Below are 7,575 nucleotides of genomic sequence, written 5' to 3' on the forward strand. Positions count from 1 at the left end.
AGCAACATACTAAATGATCAAATGCTAAGCTAACGGAATGGGTCAAGTCAATCACATCATTCTCCTAATGATGTGATCCCGTTAATCAAATGACAACTCATGTCTATGGTTAGGAAACATAACCATCTTTGATCAACAAGCTAGTCAAGCAGAGGCATACTAGTGACACTATGTTTGTCTATGTATTCACACATGTATCATGTTTCCGATTAATACAATTCTAGCATGAATAATAAACATTTATCATGATATAAGGAAATATATAATAAATTTATTATTGCCTCTAGGGCATATTTCCTTCAGTACTAAGTTTCTGGTTAATACAATTCTAGCATGAATAATAAACATTTATCATGATATAAGGAAATAAATAATAACTTTATTATTGCCTATAGGGCATATTTCCTTCAAAAACTGCCATGCGGACGCGCCGAGAATCCACGCCGCCCGCCCCCCTTTTATTCCCGCGGCCATTTACCTTCATCTCTCGTCTCACATGACACAATAAGCAAACCCACGAGGACACATACAAAGATGACATCCAGCGGTTCCAATGGCGCTCCCCGTGGCTCCAATGGCGCTCCTAGCGGCCGACGACGACAACGGCGGGCAATTCACCATGCATCACATAGTGGACACCCACATGAGGGGGAAGGCCCTCTCGGTGGTGTACACGAACTATTCGGTCTCGGTGGAGAGCTCCATCCAAACTATGGAGCAGTTCCTTGCCAAGGACAAGTCCCGAGTGGCCGACTTCGACCTTGAGTACACCATCGATCGTGTCGGGCACGATCAGAAGGTTGCCGTTTCCCAGTTGTGCGTGCGACATGACGTCCTCGTCTACCACTACCATCTTTCCACAAGGCCTTGCGAGCGTTTCTCCAGGTTTATCAACAGCTCCAACTACAGTTTCGCTACGGTGGACACCACCAACGATCTAAAAGCGCTCAAGGTTTCAGACTTGAAATGCCCGAATCTTGTCAACATCCAGCACCACTACAAGGTATGGGGCAGCAACAAAAACAAACTGAACTGCCTGGTTGACCTCGCCTTAGCCATCATCGACCCCTACTACATGAAGATGAAGGAAGAGAGCAATAAGGACAAGAACGCCTGGCATAGTGTGTGGAATGAGAGACTAGATGAACAACATGTCAAGTACGCGGCCATGCACGCATACACAAGCTACGAGATGTACAGGCGGATCGTTGACATGAGGAATTGTCTTCTTCCTGACCCAGACGAGGGATCGAGCCACATAGCAGTGGCGGGAGCGTCACAAGAAGTAGATGACTAGACGATCGTTTCTCCTACTTTAGAATGCATGCAATTGTTTATTGAGGCGTGTGCGAATGATTTGTATAGTCACTTATGTAATTGGATGTTTATTTCAGTTATATATATATATACAAGTTATTCTACTGTAGACAGAGCAATTCACACGGCTTATTAGCAGCAATCGTCTGTGTTATTATTGGTTTTCGCACACATTTCTGATTACGGACCTGTTTGCCGTGTATCACACACACCTTGATCTGGCTGACCGTTTCTTTTGTGTTGCCTAATCACAAACAGTTCATCCGAGTGAACCATATGCTCTATATTGCACACGCCTTCATCAGGCTGCCCGTTCCTTTTGTTCCGCCTCATCGCAAACAGTTCATTGAGCTGAACCATATGCCCTGCATCGCACACGCAACTAAAATCTGAACCGTGTTTGATAGCTCCGCCATCGCAAACGTTTTGCACCTTTTTTGATGGTTCTTTTACACCACCGTTTGCGATTATGGCATCGCACACAATTTTGTCGAAGGGTCTCTGATCGTAGTGTCGCATTTGGACCATCCTGCAATAGTGTTTGTTTTGTTGGCATAGATCGAGATTAGGATTTGTCACTCCAAGTATCGGAGAGGTATCTCTGGGCCCTCTCGGTAATGCGCATCACTATAAGCCTTGCAAGCAATGTGACTAATGAGTTAGTTACGGGATGATGCATTACGAAACGAGTAAAGATACTTGTTGGAAATGAGATTGAACTAGGTATGATGATACCGATGATCGAATCTCGGGCAAGTAACATGCCGATGACAAAGGGAATAACGTATGTTGTTATGCGGTTTGACCGATAAAGATCTTTGTAGAATATGTAGGATCCAATATGAGCATCCATGTTCCGCTATTGGTTATTGACCGGAGATGTGTCTCGGTCATGTCTACATAGTTCTCGAACTGGTAGGGTCTGCATGCTTAATGTTTGATGATGATCTGTATTATGAGTTATGTGATTTGATGACCGAAGTTTCTTCAGAGTCCCGGATGAGATCACGGACATGACGAGGAGTCTCGAAATGGTCGAGAGGTAAAGATTCATATATTGGAAGGTTACATTCGGACACCGAAATGGTTTCTGAAAGTTTCGGAGTACCGGAGGTTACCGGAACCCCCCGGGGAAGTAGCGGGCCTTAGTGGAAAGGAGAGGAGGGCCGCAAGGGAGGCCGCGCGCCCCCCATGGCTAGTCCGAATTGGACTAGGGAGGGGGCGGCGCCCCCCTCTTTCCTTCTCCCTTCCTCCTCCTTCCCTCTCTCCCTCTCTTGGAAAGGAAGGGGACTCCAACTAGGATTGAGAATCCTAGTTGGACTCCCCTATGGCGCGTGCCCCCTATGGCCGGCCTCCTCCCCCCCTCCTTTATATACGTGGATAGGAGGTCACCCCAAAGCACAATAGACAATCTCTTAGTCGTGTGCGGTGCCCCCTCCATAGTTTACCACCTCGGTCATATCATCGTAGTGCTTAGGCGAAGCCCTGCGCCGGTAACTTCATCATCACCGTCGCCACGCCGTCGTGCTGACGGAACTCTCCCTCATCCTCAACTGGAACAAGAGCTTGAGGGACGTGTGCTAAACATGTGCTGAACACGGAGGTGCCGTACGTTCAGTGATAGGATCGGTTGGATCATGAAGACGTTCGACTACATCAACCGCATTACTAAACGCTTCCGCTTTCGGTCTACGAGGGTACATGGACACACTCTCCCCTCTCGTTGCTATGCATCTCCTAGATAGATCTTGCGTGATCGTAGGATTTTTTTTTGAAATACTGTGTTTCCCAACAGTGGCATCAGAGCCAGGTCTATGTGTAGATGTTATGTGCACGAGTAGAACACCAAGAGTTGTGGGCGCTAATAGTCACACTTCTTACCACCAACGTCTTACTTTGATTCGGCGGTATTGTTGGATGAAGCAGCCCAGACCGACATTACACGGCCGCGTTCATGAGACTGGTTCTATCGACGTGCTTCGCACACAGGTGGCTGGCGGGTGTCTATTTCTCCAACTTTAGTTGAATCAAGTTTGACTACGGTCGGTCCATTTTTAAGATTAAAACAACACACTTGACGAAAAATCGTTGTGTTTTGATGCGTAGGTAAGAACGGTTCTTGCTAGAAGCCCGTAGCAGCCACATAAAACTTGCAACAACAAAGTAGAGGACGTCTAACTTGTTTTTGCAGGATATGTTGTGATGTGATATGGTCAAGACGTGATGAGATGTAAATTGTTGTATGATATGATCATGTTTTGTAAAAGTTATCGGCAACTGCCAGGAGCCTTATGGTTGTCGCTTTATTGTATGAAATGTAATCACCATGTAATTGCTTTACTTTATCACTAAGCGGTAGCGATAGTCATAGAAGCAATAGTTGGCAAGGCGACAACGATGCTACGATGGAGATCAAGGTGTCAAGCCGGTGATGATGGAGATCATGACAGTGCTTTGGAGATGGAGATCAAAGGCACAAGATGATGATGGCCATGTCATGTCACATATTTTGATTGCATGTGATGTTTATCCTTTATGCATCTTATTTTGCTTAGTATGGCGGTAGCATTATGAGATGATCCCTCACTAAATTTCAAGGTACAAGTGTTCTCCCTGAGTATGCACCATTGCTACAGTTCATCGTGCCGAAACACCACGTGATGATCGGGTGTAATAAGCTCTACGTTCACATACAACGGGTGCAAGCCAGTTTTGCACGTGCAGAATACTTGGGTTAAACTTGACGAGCCTAGCATGTGCAGATATGGCCTCGGAACACTGAGACCGAAAGGTCGAACGTGAATCATATATTAGATATGATCAACATAGAGATGTTCACCATTGAAAACTACTCCATCTCACGTGATGATCGGACATGGTTTAGTTGATATGGATCACATAATCATTTAGATGACTAGAGGGATATCTATCTAAGTGGGAGTTCTTAAGTAATATGATTAATTGAACTTCAATTTATCATGAACTTAGTCCTGATAGTATTTGCATATCTATGTTGTAGATCAATAGCTTGCGATGTAGCTCCCAGTTTATTTTTGATATGTTCCTAGAGAAAAACAAGTTGAAAGATGATAGTACCAATGATGCGAACTGGTCTGTGATCTGAGGATTATCCTCATTTCTGCATAGAAGAATTATGTCCTTGATGCACCGCTAGGTGATGAACCTATTGCAGGAGCAGATGCAGACGTTATGAACGTTTGTCAAGCTCGGTATGATGACTACTTGATAGTTTAGTGCATGATGCTTTACGACTTAGAACCGGGTCTAAAAAATGTTTTGAATGCCAAGGAGCATATAAGATGTTCTAAGATCTGAAATTGATATTTCAGACTCATGCCCGAGTCGAGAGGTATGAGACCTCTGACAAGTATTTTGCCTACAAGATGGAGGAGAATAGCTCAACCAGTGAGCATGTGCTCAGAATGTCTGAGTACTATAATCACTTGAATCAAGTGGGAGTTAATCTTCCAGATAAGATAGTGATTGACAGAATTCTCTAGTCACTGTCACCAAGTTACTGGAACTTCGTGATGAACTATAATAAGCAAGGGATGACGAAAACGATTCCCGAGCTCTTCGCGATGCTGAAATCGACAAAGGTAGAAATCAAGAAAAGCATCAAGTGTTGATGGTTGACAAGACCACTAGTTTCAAGTAAAAGGGCAAGGGAAAGAAATGGAACTTCAAGAAGAATGGCAAGCAAGTTGCCACTCCCATGAAGAAGCCCAAAGCTAGACCCAAGCCTGAAACTGAGTGCTTCTACTGCAAAGGAAATGGTCACTACAAGCGGAACTTCCCCAAATACTTGGCGGATAAGAAGGATGGCAAAGTGAACAAAAGTATATATGATATACATGTTATTGATGTGTACTTTACTAGTATTCATAGTAGCCCCTGGGTATTTGATACTGGTTCAGTTGCTATGATTAGTAACTCGAAACAGGAGTTACAAAATGAACAGAGACTAGTTGAGGGCGAGGTGACGATGTGTGTTGGGAGTGATTCCAAGGCTGATAAGATCACCATCGCACACTCCCTTTACCTTCGGGATTGATGTTGAACCTAAAATAAATGTTTTTTGGTGTTTGCGTTGAGCATAATATGATTGGATCATGTTTATTGCAATACAGTTATTCATTTAAGTCAAAGAATAATTGTTATTCTGTTTACATGAATAAAACCTTTTGTGGTCATACACCCAAGGTGAATGGTTTATTGAATCTCGATCGTAGTAATACACATATTCATAATATTGATGCCAAAAGATACAGAGTTGATAATGATAGTGCAACATACTAGTGGCACTGCCGTTTAGGTCATATTGGTGTAAAGCGCATGAAGAAAGTCCATGCGGATGGACTTATGGAATCACTTGATTATGAAACATTTGATGCCTGCGAACCATGCCTCATGGGCCGAATGACTAAGACTCCATTCTCCGGAACAATGGAGCGAGCCACTAACTTATTTGAAATAATACATACCGATGTATGCGGTCCGATGAGTGTTGAGGCTCGCGGCGGGTATCGTTATTTCCTGACCTTCACAGATGATTTAAGTAGATATGGGTATTTCTACTTAATGAAACACAAGTATGAAACATTTGAAAAGTTCAAAGAATTTCAGAGTGAAGTTGAGAATCATCGTAACAAGAAAATAAAGTTTCTACGATATGATCGCGGAGGCGAATATTTGAGTTATGAGTTTGTCCTTCATTTAAAACAATGTGGAATAGTTTCACAACTCACGCCACCTGGAATACCACAGCGTAATGGTGTGTCCGAACGTCGTAACCATACTTTATTAGATATGATCCGATCTATGATGTCTCTTACCGATTTACCACTATCGTTTTGGGGTTATGCAATAGAGACAGCTGCATTCACGTTAAATAGGGCACCATGTAAATCCGTTGAGACGACACCGTATGAACTATGGTTTGGCAAGAAACCTAAGATGTCGTTCTTAAAGTTTGGGGCTGCGATGCTTATGTGAAAAAGCTTCAACCTGATAAGCTCAAACCCGAATCAGAGAAATGCGTCTTCATAGGATACCCAAAGGAAACTGTTGGGGTACACCTTGTATCATAGATCTGAAGGCAATATATTCATTTCTAAGAATGGATCCTTTCTAGAGAAGGAGTTTCTCTCGAAAGAAGTGAGTGGGAGGAAAGTAGAACTTGATGAGGTAACTGTACCTTCTCCCAAATTGGAAAGTAGTTCATCACAGAAATCAGTTCCAGTGATTCCTACACCAATTAGTGAGGAAGCTAATGATGATGATCATGAAACTTCATATCAAGTTACTACCGAACCTCGTAGGTCAACCAGAGTAGTCCGCACCAGAGTGGTACGGTGATCATGTCTGGAAGTCATGTTACTAGACCATGACGAACCTACGAACTATGAGGAAGCGATGATGAGCCCAGATTCCGCGAAATGGCTTAAGGCCATGAAATCTGAGATGTGATCCATGTATGAGAACAAAGTATGGACTTTGATTGACTTGCCCGATGATTGGCGAGTCATTGAGATTAAATGGATCTTCAAGAGGAAGACGAACGCTGATAGTAGTGTTACTATCTACAAAGCTCGAATTGTCGCAAAAGGTTTTCGACAAGTTCAAGATGTTCACTACGATGAGAGTTTCTCACTCGTATCTATGCTTAAAGTCTGTCCGAATCATGTTAGCAATTGCCGCATTATATGATTATGAAATTTGGCAAATGGATGACAAAACTGCATTCCTTAAGGGATTTCTTAAAGAAGAGTTGTATATTATGCAACCAGAAGGTTTTGTCAATCCTAAAAGTGCTAACAAAGTGTGTAAGCTCCAGCGATCCATTTATGGACTGGTGCAAGCATCTCGGAGTTGGAATATACGCTTTGATAGTGTGATCAAAGCATATAGTTTTATACAGACTTGCGGTGAAGCCTGTATTTACAAGAAAGTGGGTGGGAGCACTACAACCTTTCTGATAAGTATATGTGAATGACATATTGTTGATCGGAAATGATGTAGAAATTTCTGGAAAGCATAAAGGAGTGTTTGAAAGGAGTTTTCCAAAGAAAGACCTCAGTAAAGCTACTTACATATTGGGCATCAAGATCTATAAAGATATATCAAAACGCTTGATAAGACTTTTGATGAGTACATACATTGATAAGATTTTGGAGTTCAAAATGGATCAGTCAAAGAAAGAGTTCTTGCCTGAGTTGTAAGGTGTGAAGTTGAGTA

The sequence above is a fragment of the Triticum urartu genome, chromosome 1 (assembly GCF_003073215.2).
Source record: "Triticum urartu cultivar G1812 chromosome 1, Tu2.1, whole genome shotgun sequence".
NCBI classification, from domain to species: Eukaryota; Viridiplantae; Streptophyta; class Magnoliopsida; order Poales; family Poaceae; genus Triticum; species Triticum urartu.